At 34.1% G+C, this 19,613-nt stretch overlaps 1 non-coding gene across 1 annotated transcript; it reads left to right on the plus strand.

Moving 5' to 3' along the window:
* Positions 1-16,736: 16,736 nt before the first annotated feature.
* LOC117796219 lies at positions 16,737-16,859 on the plus strand. Its single transcript, XR_004620584.1, has one exon. It is a non-coding gene; the product is annotated as a U6atac minor spliceosomal RNA (small nuclear RNA).
* Positions 16,860-19,613: the final 2,754 nt, after the last annotated feature.

The raw sequence follows: 19,613 nt of genomic DNA on the forward strand, positions 1-19,613 counted from the left end.
AGAACACATTAGAGCAAAGCTGGTGTATGATGTAAGTCTTATTATTTTTAAAAATAGGTAAAATGGTAGAGAAGGGTAGAAATGTGTTCCAAACAGAATGAACAATGTTGAATAAAGCATGGAGGTTAGGAAAATGTAACTAGACCTTGTTTAAATGAGTTTATTTAAATGACTCTGAATGCAATCAGTTTCCCTTTCCATATATCACTTTCTGAGTATGTATTACCTTGTGTGCATACATGTGTGTGCTAGTGTTGGAAGGGGGAAAGTGTACCTTGGTAGAAAGGAAGAGGGAAAGAGTACCCTACCTGGAACAAGGGAGCTGTCATTGCAAAGATACAGTTTGAGAAATGTACTCCATTCATCCATTCATTCAACAAATATTTAATGAGTACGCAAAATGTGGCCCACAGTAGTTTAGGAGCTTAGGAGCGGACGAATCATGAGTGAAATGTAGATAGGCCAGATACAACTGGTGAACTGGTGAGATTTCACAAAGTAAATAAATTCAACCAAGTCAATTTATATGAGAAAATTTCCAATAAGGTTTTTGGAGACAGATGAGAGGGGATCTATTTGGGAAGATGAGATAAGAGAAAAGTTGTTTGTTATCTCTTTTAGACCTTTGTCACTTGATCGAGCTCCTTAAAAACATGCCTGGGACTTATGGAGAGAGGAGCTGTAATTAGAATCTGGAAGAACTGCTTTCACACTGAAACTTACGGAGTACTCATTTAGGGTCAGATAACACAGTATGACAAATGAGTCAGGGAAGGTTGCATTTTATTTACTTCTGCCAGGGCTTTTGTGCTTTGAATTCTTTATATAATGCAATGGCACACTGGTAACTTGAAGGTTTGTAGCTTTTGGAGTGTTAGGAAATAAAAGTCTTAACACAAACATCAGCTCCATTAGGGCTGACACTGCAAAGCTAATCTTAAAATGATAGAATAAGTAGCCAGCAACCAAAAGACTTGCCGGAAAAGCTGGGTGAGATTCTATGGGGAAGGATATCTTAAATTTATAGTTCCCAAGGGATAGGCTTTGTTTTCAGAGAGAGCTGGATTTTACTTCAGCCCTTTTACTTATAAGCTCCAAGTTTTGAAATATTTAACAAAATCTTTTTTTTTTTAAGATTTTATTTATTTATTTGACAGAGATAGAGACAGCCAGCGAGAGAGGGAACACAAGCAGGGGGAGTGGGAGAGGAAGAAGCAGGCTCATAGCGGAGGAGCCTGATGTGGGGCTCGATCCCATAACGCCGGGATCACGCCCTGAGCCGAAGGCAGACGCTTAACCGCTGTGCCACCCAGGCGTCCCAACAAAATCTTTTAAACTAAGTTTCACTTGGGGCACCTTGGTGGCTCAGTGAGTTAAGCATCTAACTCTTTTTTTTTTTTTAATTTATTTGACAGAGAGAGATAGCCAGCGAGAGAGTAAACACCAGCCGGGGGAATAGGAGAGAAAGAAGCAGGCTCCCAGTGGAGCAGGGAGCCTGATGAGGGGCTCAATCCCAGAACCCCAGGATCACGCCCTGAGCCAAAGGCAGACGCTTAACAACTGAGCCACCCAGGCGCCCCAAGCTTCCAACTCTTGATTTCAACTCGGGTCATGATTATATTGGATATAACTCACCCCTTCACTTATTTATTGAAATAACAAATGTCTTCAAGATACAAACATGAACTCTTCTCTTCCTTTTGGAGAGTTTATTGAGAAAAATATATCAATTAAAGGTTATTTAAAATGCATTACGATTAATTGGGTAATAGAGGTGTATACAGAATGACAGAATTGCATCAGAGAAGAAACAGATTCTGATAAATGGCAGAGATGATGCTGAGTACTGAAAGACAAGTAAGACTGAACTAGATGAAAGAGTTGGAAGAAATATAAATAAATAAATAAATATAAATAAATATAAATAAATAGTACACTTAAGGCTCTGCAAGTAAGCTAGCTCAGTGGGGTAGAAGTGGAGCAAGAGGTATATGAGGGGACAATGACCCCATTCTGTTCAGAATCCAGCATGACCCATAATTACAAAGGACTCTGAGGAATAGAGTATCACCTTATAATGAAACACCTTGCTATTCAGAGTATCTTTATTATGGCATATGATTATTACACTTACAGTAGTTTCTGGGGTCCTCTGTTTTCTGCTTATGACAAGTACATGACATTGATGATATGTTGGGACTTCTCTGTGTGCTTACTACATTACACAATGAGAATTAAGAGCCAGTATGTGCTTTCAGCCCAGCAGTTAAACAAATATATGAGTGCTGAAATTTAGAATATTGTTAAATAAATATTAGTCCTCACTTTTACTGTGGCACCTAGCCTGTCTGCTTTATTCGTTAGCACAGCAATTTCATGATCCAGTGACAATAAGACCGGGGTTTTATTTCCTGGTCTGATTTTTCATAGATTCTCTGGCTTTGTCAAACATATATAAATGAGAGTGGTCACTACTTTGCAAATTTGGTCAATGCAGATAGCAAATATGAATAATTTATAAGCAAAAGATGACATTTTCCAGTGATATCCATCATTCTGCTTCACAAATCTATGTATATTTTTTCAATTTCTTAATTTAGGATGCGTTGATACTTTTATTCCATATTAATTTTATTTAGAGAGCCCAAATTAGGGATCACCATATATAAACTTACTTATTAGAAATTCAGTAGTTCACCTATCTGGCAAACATCTTCCCAGTGACAGCAAGGTACACACTACTTAAAAGTTTTTTTGAAAGCTAAAATACTGCTTGTGTATTATAAGGGCTAAATATAAAACTTTGAAAATGGCACATATGGTGCTGGTTTATTATGAATAATGGTATTCATTTGATCTACTTTATTGAAAAATCCATCTTATTAAGTAACATGAGTTAACAAACATTGTCATTGGGAGTGAGATAAACATAAACCCATTACGGGAAATTATCTATGGATGCACAATAGAACTTATTGTTTGTTTACCTTTCTTGTTAAAGGCAAAGTTCTTGGAATAGTTCTCATATTTATAACAGGCAACTGGTTGTGTGATACACCTCTCTATCCGTCTACACACACACACATACACACACACACACACAGGGAGACAGAAATAGAGAAAGAGAGGAAGGGAGGAATAGAGAGAGGGGCACAATAAAGAAGAGGAGGGTTAACAGTAATTCTAACCTGAGATATTTTCTACTTATTTATTCTGATAAAAGAGAAGATGTCATAATGGACTATATACAATAGAACCCTCATATAAGGAATTTTTTTAAATATCAATTTTGATTAATGGAGACAGATACTGGGATGATATATCTTAGAGGAAAATGAGCATAATACTTTCAATTTCATGGCTGTGGTTTACTTCTAAGTCTCCTTTAAAAATTGAAATGGGAAGTTTCAAACAACCTGTTTTCCAGAATATGACCTTGAGGATTGTCTTGGGAGATTCCCTTGGGTAAATGATCTAATTCTCCATCCATGACATGGACTGCTCAAAAGATGTTTCCTTAATTGAATATATATTTCAACATAGTTTCTAAGTAACCAAAAGTCTTTAAAAAATAATTTCATCTGGAAGCCTCATAGTAAGGTAAGTCAAGATGTACCCTGGATCATGTATAAGACAAGATTTATCATTTTCATAAAGGTGTAACATGGCCTATAGATCTTTGAATTGCAAATACAAGCATTTAAACCTTGGTCCACCTATATTTTAATTAAGTAAGTATTTGCTTTAAAATATCAGGAAGCTTCTGGGCCTGTGTGAAGTAAATTGGCATAATATGGAGCACCACTTTTTTTCCATTGGAGACAAGAATTGTACCCACATGATCCCCTATTCCATAATCACTTCCTAATACTCATTTAAAGTAATTGCTGTTTGATAGAAAAATATTTAATCTAAAGTGCTAAAATATTAAAGGAAAATGAATAGGAGTGAAAGTAGCAAGAAAAAAACCTATGAGTGGAAATAGCCAACAGATCTTACATTAATCCAAAATTTCTAAGTGGTTTTACAAATATATTGGATATATAACTAAATATGTAATTATTTTCACAGCATCCACATGAAATTAATATTTAAAATATTTATGTAACATGAACTAAAAATAGCATATTAATAAACAAATAACAGAAAACAAGTTGTTAGATTGGATCCAATTGTAATGTCTAATATTCCCAAACACCTATACACTGTGCCAGGGTTTTGTACGGTTTACAGTGTTTCTGAGGGCAAAGTATATTTTCAAAATTGTATTTCTTATTCTGAAAAGGATACTGAACTCAAATATTTCTCATATTTACAGGGTGCACAGGTATCCTCAAGTTTGTGAAAACTGGCAACCTAAAACACCCTGCAAGCTCTGTAGATACGTAAGGAAATTCTCAGGTAACAGCAAATAAGATCCTTCCCTTGCAGTTCCGATGTAGGTATGGAGGATATGTGACACATGGAGGAGGTATAAATATCTTCAGGCAGTATGAGATAATATGCTCTAACTTGAACTGTTCTCTAGAGATTGAGGCGTTAAAGCTCTGTAAAGTATGGTTAGAAGGGTCTGATAATTTTCACTTTTTTTTTTCATGTTTAGTGAAGACTTTCTCTCTGAGAGATAAGAGGGATAAAAGGAGTAAATGTATGGAATGGATTTTTTCTATCATTACTCAATAATTTTTCACTTCTTGAAGTTGAAACAGTTCTCTAAATTAAAGGCAAGGCTGTTATAGTACTATATTCGTCATGGGTCTTATCTACAAACATGTTTTCTCTGTGTAACTGTGATATTTAAGTTGTAGTCTTAATGCAGGATTCAAATGGCATATGTTAATTAGATGTGAATTTTAGTATTATCAATAATGAAAAACGGAAAAATATATGTCATGCCATAATGATATACACACATTTTTTGAATCAATTAAAAAGCAGAAAAATAAATGTATGAATTTCTATTAAAATAGCAATATATTGCCTCAGCATAACTTTGAAGGCTTTCTAAGAGATTTGTTTTTCTTATCTTGCTGAAGGAAAGTTAAGCCACAGTTAGCCCAGAGAAAAGGAAACTTGATACTTCCTGACCTTTGGGTATATTGAAATGCTAATATATTGAAGAAAGTGGGATTCAGGTATTCATCCATGCAGTTAGACATCTATTACATGTATTTGGAGATTTCCATGACAGGTATCATTAGGAAGTTAAGTTGATCAATACAGAATTAAATAAGGTTTCTTCCGGTTATTCTGAAATGAATCCTTGGCATCATCAAAGACACCTTGACTTTGCATATACTTGTGCTTGCAGTCAAATCTTTCCAAATTTACATCTCCAGTTTCTCTTGCAATTTTCTTCTCTTTTTTATTTATGGTCAGGCATTCATCCATGGTTTCATCTTGATATAGATTAATGAACTAGCCTCCTGATGAGCTTCTTGTTTTGTCTTCCTGTTTTCTAGCTGCCACAATTACATGTTCCTACTATAAGCTCCCTCTTTTTATCCATATGCCTCCTGTGAGCAAATCAAGCCAAGTTTCTTACAGTATGAGAGATATATTTATTTCCCTCCTGTATACCTATTTTTTTTCATAATCATTCTTCCACGTAGAAAATCTGTTATCTCACAAAGTGAGGGTTGCTGAAGGGGAGATGAGTAGGGGGATGGCTAAATGGGTGATGGGTACTGAAGAGGGCATGTGTTGGGATGAGCACTGGGTGTTATATGTAAGTGAGGAATCACTAAATTTAACTCCTGAAATGGATACAACACTATAGGTTAACTAGCTTGAATTTAAATTAAAAAAAGAAAGAGGATCTGCTCTCTCAAGTCTGCCTATGACAGTTCCTCTCACTCATCAAGGTGACCATAAATAAATTCCTTGAGTAGCTCATTTTGTCCTCCTAGCCCAAAGTAATCTTTTTCTCCTATACATGCCATAGCACTCTATAGCTCATTTATTCCATGTTTTATGTATTACCATATATTTGTGCTGTTTTACTTCTTTTTCAGGAAAGAAGTTCTTTAATCTCATTGTGTGAACATGTCATAACTTACTTCACACAGTACTTTGCATGGGGTGATTATTACCCATTACCTGGCAATAAACAAAGGGTGAATGGGAACCTCTTATGGAGCTCTAAAAAAATAAGACCGTATCACTTATTCAAATATATCTAATATATGCCGGGAGAAAATATGCTTCAGGGAGCACATAAGCCTTGGACAGTCACTTGATTGAAAAGGAATGGCTCAAAGCAAAGGCATAACAACTATTATTAAATGTTTATTAAGCATTAACTATGTACCAAGTAATTCTAAAAACTTAATATACATTAAATTATCTAAAGATTATAAGAAAATGTTACTATCAATATCACCTTGTTAGGCATGAATAATTTCAGAGAGGATTAGTAACTTGCCCAAGCTCACCCTACTAGCAAATAGCAAAGACAAGGATTGCTTTGATATAACTACTTCTTTAAGGCTTCTAACAATACAATTTTAAAATCCCACTTATTATTCAAACATGATGGCTTTTTCCCTTTTTTTGTTCTCTCAGTCTCCGCAAGAATGAATGTCTTCCCTCATCCACCATTAACCTCCTGCTCATTTGTCCTAGGGAGAACTCATCAGCATTACCAATGCCTTTGTTATTACGGGGACACCGCCTCACAGCTCTATCTGGACCTTTGGCAGGTGTATGCTTCCCTATGGTCTTTGTGCAGGTCTTGTTGCACATTCATGCACTTCCTATTTTTGGACATTTATTTTTCTAGGGCTCTTTGTGCTTTATGGGATCTGCTTAGAGATAATTGAAATCAGTAGGAAAAGCAGTCATAGCACAAAGTCTAATTTGCTCACTGTTAGCTTAAAAAAAATTTCCTGGGAATTTATAACAATCTATATCTTCCTACCTCTGTTCAATGGAATTTATAGTTTGAAGGTAACATGTATTTTCAGGACACACTGTGACCAGTAGCAGTTAAGAAAAATAAAACAACCATTTAATTTTCATCAGTGTTACATTTTCTATACCAAATCCATAAGTAAACTGGATGACATTTTTAATATTACTAATTTTATCACTTTCTGTGCAAAGTGATCTTTATGTTATAAAGACTTTTTTATTTTTTTTTTTTCTTTTTTTTTTTTTTATTTTTTACTTGTTTTTTTTTTAAAGATTTTATTTATTTATTCGACAGAGATAGAGACAGCCAGCGAGAGAGGGGACACAAGCAGGGGGAGTGGGAGAGGAAGAAGCAGGCTCATAGTGGAGGAGCCTGATGTGGGGCGATCCCACAACGCCGGGATCACGCCCTGAGCCGAAGGCAGACGCTTAACCGCTGTGCCACCCAGGCGCCCCTATAAAGACTTTTTTTAGCCATATCAGACACATATGGTGTATAGTGAATGAAAATTACTTGTTTTGGAGTAAACATTGCCTTGCCTAGTCCATTATAACTCTCACACTTGAAAAAAGCTCAACAGGTTTCAACTGTTTGGCATGACAATAGATTTTATAGCATTGTTGAATTGATTTTTGTAATTCGTTAACAGCAGTGGATTCAATCTCATTTGAAATATAAGATATAACTCTGAAAGAGGTAGCAGCATTATCAAAACATCCATGTAGTGAGAAGAATATTGCAAAGTTGTTTCCAGATCTTGCTTGCCTCAGGTTTACATTCAAGTCCTCAGATTGCTCTAAGCTATCACCAATGAGTTTTATATGAATGCAAAACAACTAAAAGGCGTAAGATATCTCAGTGAGGAGGCCACCTCACATGCCTTTAGAAAGGACATGCCTATTTTTCATTCCTCTTTAGAGGAGGGAACGTGTAGACAAGCTAAATCACTGATTTTGAAGGTGACTCATATTGAAGCATGCCTGATTATCAAAATATTTTAAAACTAAGGAGGATCCTTTTATAAGAGACTAGTTTAAATTGCCCCTACAATGAGAATGAAAATAATTTATTCTGCTCTACATGAGTTCATGCAATCGTTTATTTATAACACAAATGTGTAGTGAATATTTACCTATGTGCTAGCCACTATTCTAGAAACTGGTGATGTAGTGACAAGGCAGGAAGAGTAACTGATCCCATGAAATTTATTTTCTATCCATTTTATAATTAAGGATTTATAGGTAGTCTTAGAACGTTTAAGGACCAGAAAAAATATACATTGGCTTATTTCTAAAGTCATAAGGGAAAAGCATATATCTGTTGGAAATCAAAATAAATCACAGAACAATTAAATATTATGAATTGTAGTATCTTGAGATTAAGTTTAAAAATGACATTTACCAGAGTGGAAAAGATTCCAGATAAGATATTGAAAAATGTTATTATCTGGAATTGTTATTTAATTCCAAAAAACAACTAGCATCCTAAAATAGGTTGTTAGGAAAGATGGCTACCTGGTAACACAAATAGTTTATTACTGGCAACAGCCAAGAGAAACAATGAAAAGATGAGAGTTGTATGAGCCATAATTTTGATTTTTTTTTCTAATTTGAAATCATCACTTACTTGATATTAGAGTTTAATAGTCTTATCAATATTTTCATTAATGTTTCTCTTTGCAAAGAATAATGTACCTTGCTTTGTACTTATATAAATACATATTTATAATTTTGGCAGAGATTTTAATTTGAAATATTTTTTTCTCAGCTGGTAATATATGCTGTGTGATTGAAGACATCGAGTAGATATCGGTTAAGAATTGAAGAATTCAGCAACAGACCTTTTGATCCTGTGTCAAGAAAACTTTATAACTGTTCTCTATTAAAAAAAATCAATATCAATATTGCAATATCAACATTTATCTCTTGCTTTTAGATCAACTAGAATTCCTTTTAAGTTGAAACCTTTGAGTAGGAAGACAAACAGCTTTAAGCAGAAATATGCTAAAATACCAAATGCTGCCAAGAAAAATTATGTTTTTCTTGTTTTTCTTATATTGAAAATTTATTGTTCCACCCATAACTATTTTTTGCCTCCTTCTTGACTGATAATGACTTTCTGACCTTTCATAGTTCCTGTCATGGATAATACATCTTTACACATACTTCAGCCAATTTGGCTATTACTGCTGGCATACTTGAGAGAATAGTCTAGGATTAAGCTACTGTCTTACAAGAATTATGAAATAATTTGTATTCATAGAACTAACACATAGCCAGTCCCCTCCATCTAAAGGTCTCTAAATGCACCTTATATTTAGGTTATATATATTTTTTTACATATTTTGTACCTAAAAATATTAAAGCTCTTTCAACAAGAAGGAAGAGTAAGGAGGAGTCTGTGATAAATATAAGGTATTGAGAGGTTATTACTAAGTTGAGGGTCTCAAAAACTGCAAGGCTGTGCTCTATTTCACTGTCCTTAGTGACAAATAGATTTTGATGAATTTCAAACTAGATTTGCTTAATATAAGTAGTACAGAAATGTGGCTCAATAATTAATGAAAACCTTGGGGCACCTGGGTGGCTCAGTCATTAAACATCTGCCTTCAGCTCAGAGCGTGATCCCAGAGTCCTGGGATCGAGCCCCGCATCAGGCTCCTCCACTGGGAGCCTGTTTCTTCCTCTCCCACTCCCCCTGCTTGTGTTCCCTCTTTCGCTGGCTGTCTCTATCACTGTGAAATAAATAAATAAAATCTTAAAAAAATAATTAATGAAAATCAGCTGTTTAGCCATAAAACTATTGAGGTCTATTCATTCAGCAAAGAGTACAAGTAACTGAAATACTTTATAAAAATTGCTACTAATACAGTAGGTATACATGAGTATGACTTTTTCTATTATGCTTCCTATGGAGAATATGGTATATGATTTGGACATTGATGACAAGTTTGAGTCCCTCACGAGGCAGAAAAAAAAGATAAGCAATCTAGGCAGCAGAGTAACATTTACAGAGGCACTGAGGTAGAATACAGAATCCTAAAGAGTTTTTTGAGTAATTGAATTTGATTTTTGTATTGGTTGTATGGAGGGATTGATCTTGCTGGATAGATAGACAAATGGGTAGATAGACTGTATGCAAGTGTCGAAGGGCTTTGTAGGCCATGCTAATTTATTTGGATTTTGAAAATAAAATGCCAACCTGATAAAATTAGAGCATCTGGAGAAAAATGGAGACATTTATCAACAAGATGCAATGTGAATCTGTATTTGCAATATGTAAACTTCTAAGTGATTTCCCATTCAACCTTCCAAACTTTGAATACAAATATATTTATATATGTTTGAAAAATAAAATTAACCAACATAGCCAATATACTAAACCTAATTTTTTAAGTGAAATTAAATATACATATTTTTGATGTATGTTTTCTAGTGGTGGTTTTTACTATCAGAGATGCAACATTTGGTAGTTTACCAATTGAAAGAAGTTGACATTTCTAGGGAAGTACAATTAAATAAAAGGAAACAAAACTTACTCCTTCCAAAGGAGAAAAAAATTACAAAAATAAGGAAAAGCAAAAAAGCATTTGCTAACCCAGCTCAAAGTGTGAAGCATAATCCAATCCAACACATTTTGAAACATTGAGTAGGGGTTGATTTTATTGTAGGTTCTGTGGTCCCCCTTGCTCCAATATACTACACAAAAATACTACAGAGAAAAATACTACAACTAACAATTTAAGAGTATATATTATTAAATTACTAAAATATGTAACTAAATCATCCTATGGAATTTAGAAGGAAAGAACAAGTATTCAAAATAGAAAAGAAAAAAAAAGCTGGCGTGTGTGTGTGTGTGTGTGTGTGGGTGTGTGTGTGGTGGTATTTTTTGGCTTCCCCCAGCCCCAAATGACTTTCATTGTCCAAAAGAATGGAGTGATTTCTGCAATATATTAAGAAAATACATAATATAATAAAAAAATCATTAAAAAAAAGAAAATAGTCTTGAACATGTAATAGATCAGAGATATGCTACCTATATATTATTCTAAAAAATAATTAACTTTATTTCCAGCTAAACATTATTCCAGCTAACCATGGGGAACCTCAAAATCAATCTAGTAATGAGAAGCCACATTATTAAAATGTAGCAATGATCATTGGATTTATTAAAATATAAAAGGCTAAAAAAGCTTTAAGGTACTATTAAATAGCATAAATATTACAAAGTTTTAAATAGATTGTAGGTAATAAAATAGTGTTAAATATCATATCTTAGTACAACTATTTCTAAGGCTTTATAATAAAGCTTTGGAAGTTTGAGGGGCGCCTGGGTGGCACAGCGGTTAAGCGTCTGCCTTCAGCTCAGGGCGTGATCCCAGCATTCTGGGATCGAGCCCCACATCAGGCTCTTCTGCTATGAGCCTGCTTCTTCCTCTCCCACTCCCCCTGCTTGTGTTCCCTCTCTCGCTGGCTGTCTCTATCTCTGTCAAATAAATAAATAAAATAAAATAAAATAAAATAAAATAAACTATTTAAAAAAAAGCTTTGGAAGTTTGAAATAATAGGGGAAGGTATGTGAAATGAAATGACACTATTTCTAAAAGTGGTAAATGACAAATATACATTTAGTTATGTTAATTAAATTTGTAACTATGATACTAGAAAAAATAAAAACAATGTATATATCTTTTAAGACTCCAAGTAAGACAAACCAAATAGCAAAGCATACAGAAAGATATGGAAAACCAGGAAAAACAATATACATGAAAATACCACTTTCTGTAGTATCTCTATAAAGGATCTAGGTCTCACAAGAGATAATCACTCAAACTATTAACACATACCAGAGAATTTTTTTTTTTAACCTGCTTGCAAATGTCATGGTCAGAGTAGCTGCCTGACTTCAGTAAGTCCCTTGCCCTATTGCAATAGTATTTTTCATCAACCTTACAATAATTCCTTTAAGTAAGTTCTCTCCTTACTAAAACCAACACAACAATGAGAACAAAAAATACAAATACTAGAGAGCTGAAAATATAAAACTTAAATGAACTAAATTTCAGAAAGTGGTTAGCTTTTCATAGGAGAGGGAGGAGAGAACTATGTGGCTCTTATCCTAGGAAGAGTAGCAGAAAAAGGGGAATTTACTATAACTAGGATAAGGAAAAACATGCCAATTTTATTAATTTTTTTTAAATTCAGTCTAAAGAATGGGCACAAGAATAGTATAGTCCTTACAAAGAACTATGTTGAAGGCATTTTATTCCATACTCAAAAAATTAGTACAGGATGCAGCACAGAGCCAAACACAAAAGCCTATAGCCATAAATCTTCCAGAAGAAAACATAGGATGATATCTTTGTAATCTTAGGATAGATTTAGATGTGCTGGATAGGATATAAAAAACATTAACCATAAGAAGAAAAGCACAAATATGTCCCCAAAGTTAAACTTTACTGTTGATCAAAAATAACCATTAAATTGAATAGAAAAGATATTGATTAGGAAAAACTATTTTTAATACATGTATTTAACAAATTACATCAATTTTTAAAAAATTTTAATAAAGAACTTCCATAAATCAATAATATAAAGCTATTCAAAATTAAATAGAGCCACTCAAAAATAAACTGAAGAGATAAGTAACATAACAAAAAGCTAAATAATGGCAAATAAGCATATGAAAAAGTGTTCCATGTTATTAGTCTTCAAGAAAAAGCAAATTAAAAGCAAAGTAAACACCATCTCATCCCCATTGGAACGGCTCAAATAAAAAGACTGACACCAAACATCAGCAGGAATATAGAACAACTGGAGCTTCACGCATTATTGATGGGAGTGTAAAATTATACAACCATTTTGGAGAAACGTCTGGCAATTTTTTTTCTAATTAGACATAAATCCAATTCCACTCCAAGGTATTCACTCAAGAGAAAAGAAAACATATGTCAAAAAAAAAAAAGTGTGTCAATATGTTCACAGAAGCTTGATCCATGTATTAGTTTGCTAGGACTGTCATAAACAAAATACCACAGAGTAAGTGAACTAGACAAAAAAAATTTATTTTCTCCTAGTTCTGGACACCAGAAGAACATGCTCAAGGTGTCAGCAGGTTTGGTTTCTTCTGAGGCTTCTCTCCTTGGCTTGCAGATGGCTGACTCTCTTCTTACTGTGTGCTCATCAGGTCTTCTTCTGTGCACATGCACTCCAGGTATTTCTGGTATGTCCAGACTTCTTATAAAATAGCAGTCAGATTGGAGTAAGGACCACTCAGGTGACCTCATTCTAACTTAAACTTATCTCTTCAAAGTTCCTATCTCCAAGTACAGTTCCATTCTGAAGTAGCAGTGATTAGGGCTTCATTTGGAGACATAAAATTCAGCCCATAACAATTTTTAATAGTCCCATAATGGACACAACCAAATGCCTATCAACAGGAGAAAGGATAAATTTAGCTTTATTTATATAGCACAACACTATTCAGCTACTAAATGAAGCAATCTACTCATATACATAAAAATGAGGATGAATTTCAAAAACATTATGCAGACGAAAAGAATATAGCAAAAAATGCATACCATGCGGTTCCATTTTTGTGACATAAGAACAAGACTTGATGTTACAAGTCAGAATGTGGTTGCTTTGGCAGGTTTGGAAATTTGATTGGAAAAGGGTATGGAATAATTTCTATCTCTGCTTTTGAGTTGTGGATATATGGATGCATACAATTTTCAAAACTCACTGAAGCAAGAAATTAGGATATTTTATTTTATTGTATGTAGAATTATACTCAATCAATTTTCATAAAATGAGGTGGCAGATTTTAGACCAAACACTCCTATGACAATAAATATCAATACATTTAAAAGCCTTGAACTCCTGTATCTCAAAAACAAAAGTCACTCAGATTTAAAATACAGGTATTTACATAACAGATACATGTTTAAAGGCAATTGACTCAAAGTTCTTAGGTAAAAAGAACAATATCAAACACTAGCTAAAGCAAACAAGAGACAAAGATGAAAGTTAGAAAGCTTTATTATTTGGTTTCATTTGTTTATGTGTGTTTTTGCTAAAAACTACAATAGAGGCTTAAAAAAAGGAATAATACACTTTTTTAAAAAGCAGAAGCTAACAAATTGAAAAGATAAAGAACAATACATTTAAGGCATAATGAGAAGTGATAGGTTAAAAGATATTAACACAAGAAAGTGGAAATATTCAAAGATAAAGAGCAAATTAATTAGACTTTTGAAGTATAATTTCATATAAAGCAATGTAAATATATTTGAAAACAAATGCAATGGAGAAGTTTTAGGAATATATAAATTATTAAAATTAATTCAAGAAGAGTAATTAAAACCTTAAATAGATGAGTCATCATTAAAAACAAATAGAGAATGTTGATAAAAAATGTTCTCTAAAATGTCACAATCAACATGATTTCCCAAGTGAACTATTTCAAATTCATTAAACAAATAATCCTGGTACAATTTAATTCCGAAAGAAAATGAAATATCCCAAATTCCCCTCACAAAGTCAGCATAATCATAAGAAAACTGTGTAGAGACAAACCGTACATAGCGCCTCAGATCTGAACGGCACTACTTCTACGGTGTTTCTGATACTCTTGGTTGGCTTAGAATACAAGCTGAAGCCCTAGGTTTTCTTCTTTTTCTTTTTTTTTTTTTTAAAGATTTTATTTATTTATTTGACAGAGATAGAGACAGCCAGCGAGAGAAGGAACACAAGCAGGGGGAGTGGGAGAGGAAGAAGCAGGCTCATAGCAGAGGAGCCTGATGTGGGGCTCGATCCCATAACGCCGGGATCATGTCCTGAGCCGAAGGCAGACGTTTGACCGCTGTGCCACCCAGGCACCCCTGAAGCCCTAGTTTTCTGGCCAGAGGGCCCCACACTCTAAGGCTATTCCTGTGACTGCCCTCCTCTTGCCTTTTCTACAAAAGACTACAATTTGGGAGAGGTAGGTCTTGTGGGATAAATTTTTGTCAATGAAAAATGAGGGGGACTTAATTTTTTTTTTTTTTTTAAAGCTTTCTCCATTTTTCCTTCCATGGACCATCTGGATGAAGTTTCCTTTGTATGGTGTTATGGACTGAATTGTGTTCCCCCAAATTCCTATGCTAAAGCCCTAACCCCCAGTATTTCCCTCAAAAGGGACTGTATTTGGAAATAGGGCCTTTAGGGAGGATAACCCCAAAATGAGGCTGTTAGGGTGGGCCCTCATCCAGTCAGACTGGTGTCCTTGTAAGAGGTAATTTGGACACATACAAAGACACCAAGGATGAGCATATACAGAGGAGAGACCATTTGAGGACACAGTAAAGAGGTAGCTATCTGCAAGGCAAAGAAAGAGATCTTCAGAGAGACCAAATCTTCCAACACTTGGAAGACTATCCTCCAGAACTAAGAGAAAATGTTTCTGTTGTTTAAGCCACTCAGTCTGTGCTATTTTGCTATGGTAACCCTAGCAAGCTAATACATACGAGCATAATTCCTGAGCTACCTGTCATATCTCTGTATGGCTTGTCATAAGAAGTGGTCAACAATGATCCATGACATCATGTTACATCTTTTTGCCTGCTTATGTTTGCCTCCTCACTCCTACTGGATATCTACTTCCCATATATACTTTAATCCTTGTTTCAGACTGTGCTTTCTCAGTTAAGCCAGCAACTGGTAAAGGTCTGATTTTAAAAAAACAAACAAAAAACAAAGACCAAGATCAATTATAGCAATACAGAAAATCTGAAATAAATACCAATAAATAGAATCTTTGAACATTAAAGTAATACACAGAACAAAATACAATTTAATATTAAGGAATTTATAATAAGAATTAAATATTTAAATAAAATTACATAACTCATCTTTGAGTCCAGATCAAACCTGAAATCTGTCAGGAATACATTTATTCACATCTAAAAACACATACACAATTACACGTAAGTAAAATGTTTTTTATTTTTTAAATAATAAAGTGCTTGATACATTCCTATTAAAATCGGTGAGGTAAAAGAGGCATAGAAAAGAAGAGGAGGAGGAAAAGAAAGATAGGATGTCGTGCAACATAAGTATGAAATATAAGATACTTTGATAATTTTGCAGGTAGCAATGGTAATTCATATATATATAGATATATAGATATAAAACAATTATTAAAACATTTATATCTGCATATATATAATAACAATTTAGAAAACATGACAAGAAAATAAGCACAGGATCAGAGAGATAGCAAAACAAAGCATAAAATATCTAGCAATAAATGTAAAAATAAGTGTATTGCACTTAATGAGGAAAATATTAGAACTCTACTGTGAAGTATATAAGAAGACTTAAATAATTAGAAAGATATTTTATTTCTTTAAAGTCACTATTTCAAAGACATAATTTGAACAATTACAAAGCTATAGTAAAGAATACAATATCTAGGAAATGACTATCTTAACTGATTTAGAAGTGGAATCCCAAAAACCAAAATGATATTTAATACATATTAATTATTACAATCAGTGTAGAAAATACAAAGTCTTACGTAAACTACATTGGGAAAAATTATACAGCTACTTAAAAAAAAAATGGATCTCCACCATTGCCCTTAGAATAAAATAAATTTCAAATGAATATCTACATATATAATTTTTATGAGTGCTAAAAATGATGAAATTATAATCATGGAGAGAGAAAAGACTTTCAAGGTATAACACAAAATTCAGAATCATAAAATACGATAAATTTTATTATATAAAAATTTAATGTTCAGCATAATATGGTAAAAAAATAAAAAAAGAAAAGGAGTGTTGTATGAAAGGAGAGAAGGTTAGCACTCCCCTTGATAAGGACAGAAGAGGCCCTCAGGCCTGACAACATGCATACAGTTAAGGCATTTCTGTGTACATGGCATCTAACCAACAATTTGCCCCCCGTGGGGCTCTCGGCTCTACTGCCAGTCTGCTTGTCCCTCTTCTTCCCCCTCTGCCCCTCCCCTGCTGACCACCCCTCACCCCAGACGCCACTCAAGTGAGAGCACTCTCCCTCAAATAAATAAATAAATGCATACATACATAAATACATAAAATCTTGTTTTTAAAAAAAGGAATCTATAAAATAGGTAAGTATTTACCAGACATATGACCTCTAAGGGCCGATATTCCCATTATACATAGAACATTTGACAGCACAACGTAAAGCAAATGAACAAATGATACCACAGTTTTTTGAAGAACTAATTCAAATGTCAAATACACACATGGAAAGTTATTCCTTCTCCCTCACAGTACAGTTGTACTGATCTGCCATTGTGAGAAACTTAGCAGATGAGCAATGGATTGAGAGAAAGGGGGCAGAAGGGAAATAGCCTCCCTCCCACTTTTTTGGCATGACAATACTCATGTGTGTATCCATGTGGATCTAGTGGACACTGCAGAATGCACCTAGGCTTGAAATGTTTGCCGAAATCTCAAGTAAAAGGGTTCTTGGCCAACCAACCATATCTCAGCAGCAGTGATTTTATAGGAGCAACTGTATGGGCAGGAACTAAAAGAAGTCAGGCTGAAGTTGCTAACAGATAATAAGACACATCAGTGAACTCTGCAGTAGGCATAATACACAGTACCCTGCTCCCTTGGAGAAAACAAACTGAAACCAAAACAAAAAACAAAAATAAAGCAAAACAAAACAAAACAAAACAAAAAACTTCACCCATGAGCCCCAAGAGGACTGCTACCTAGAAGTATCAATGATGAGTCAGTGTTAGCCAGAGGGCAACAGCAACAGATAGTGAATTGCAATTGCTTCCCAGCCAAGAATAAAGCCTATGTGCCACCCACCCCCTAACCTAGGGAAAGAAAAAAAAGAAAGAAAGAAAGAAGAAAGAAAGAAAGAAAGAAAGAAAGAAAGAAAGAAAGAAAGAAAGAGAAAGAAAAGAAACAGGAAGGAGGTAAGTAAGAGAAAAAAAAAGGAGTGATATAGAGCATGTCTCTTCCCTAGTGTAAATCCCTAGTCAAGGGTCAAGTCTGAGGCAGGGTAAGGGAAGAGATGTGTTTAGAGTTGATTTGGGACTTCTTTAACAATCAAAAGTGACTAGAAAGCTATTGGATTTGCCTAATCTATCATTGAGGGATGGAAACTAAGATGTCTTCTATTTTTTTCCCATGGAGGTACCATTTTAGTAGCTCACATTCATTTCATCTCCGCATTCTTCATATAATTCTAGAGTTAGGCTTTGAATTGTGGAACTTAGGTAGTTCAGTGGCATGTGGCTTGATTGGGTAGGCCAATCACACTTGAGAATTCAGTAATTATGTGTAAACAGAAATTAAGGATAATTAGTATTAGTTCATCTATTGGCAGTCAATGACAGAGACAACCCCATACTCTTCCTATTGAAATTCTTGTTTGATATTTAATCTTTTCTTTGCTTCTAATTATGAAGAAGTCTAAGTGATTCAGGTATAATTATTTTGGTAGGAATATATTCTCTCAGTGACATGGGGTATCAAAAAATGATTATTAGGCTAAGATGTGGTGAAAGAGTGATTTACATTCCACTTAACTAAGTAGAGCCACGTTTAATGGGGAAACAACTAATCCAGATACCATATCACCTGGAACAATGTGCCCACTGATAGAGAAACTTAGGTGATTGGGGAAATTTTTTCTTATTCTTTAATAGCAGATAAATTATGTATAAACTATAGAAAAGTTTTCTTCAAGACAATAAAATGTTAATCAAGAGAAAAATAAGCTAAATAAAGATAACTATATAATTATAATGGACACTACTACTGCATATTTTCTGCTTTTTATCTTACCTGATTTAAAAAGCAATTGTATAAAATAATATCATATACAGTATTGTAACATATGTAATATATATTATGATATATGTGATCTATTCATCAATAGAACAGAGCAATGGATGGGAGCAAAGCCATAAGGGGAAATAAGATAGTTGGGGAAATAGTAATTCTATAATACTGTGGAGTTTGACAATAGATATAATATGTATAACAAAATTACCCCAAAAGGGCACTAGTTTGGACAGAAACAAAACAAAAACAAAAACCCTTAATAATCTCTGATACGTGGAGACCCTTAGGCCATTAAATCATCAAACACTCATGATGCCCACTGTATCTCTCTAGCCGGAGAGGCTAGACTCTGTGGTAACATCATTCTAACTAAAACTTGCAGGGAATGCTGAAACGAGCAGGGTGTGGAGAGACAATGGAAGCAGAACAATACAATGTTTAGAATAATTTTGTAATATACATTGGTTCTGCCAAACTGATCAAGAATTATATATCCACAAAACATGCATTCAATGTTCTCATTGAGAGAGCTAGTTATTATAATATTTCATTTTATTAATTAATGTTAATTTATACTAAAGAGCACATAAATGCCTGATGTTTCTTGGCATAATACTCATGAAAGAATGGAGAGAAGTTTGAATAAATCATTGGATAAAATGTGTGTACAGCCCATCTAACCACTCAATATGTCTTTATAAGGATCAGAGGAGTTGGTGACTTTTGCCAGAGAATAATTGTTCTTTTTAGACTAGAAATGCTGATCCTGTTCTCATTGACACTGAGAGAAACTCAGCATGATAGAGTTCATAGAATCCTGTTCCCCTGACCATCCTTGTGCTAATACTTCTCAAACTAGGC

Source organism: Ailuropoda melanoleuca, chromosome 14, assembly GCF_002007445.2.
Source record: "Ailuropoda melanoleuca isolate Jingjing chromosome 14, ASM200744v2, whole genome shotgun sequence".
Classification (NCBI taxonomy): Eukaryota; Metazoa; Chordata; class Mammalia; order Carnivora; family Ursidae; genus Ailuropoda; species Ailuropoda melanoleuca.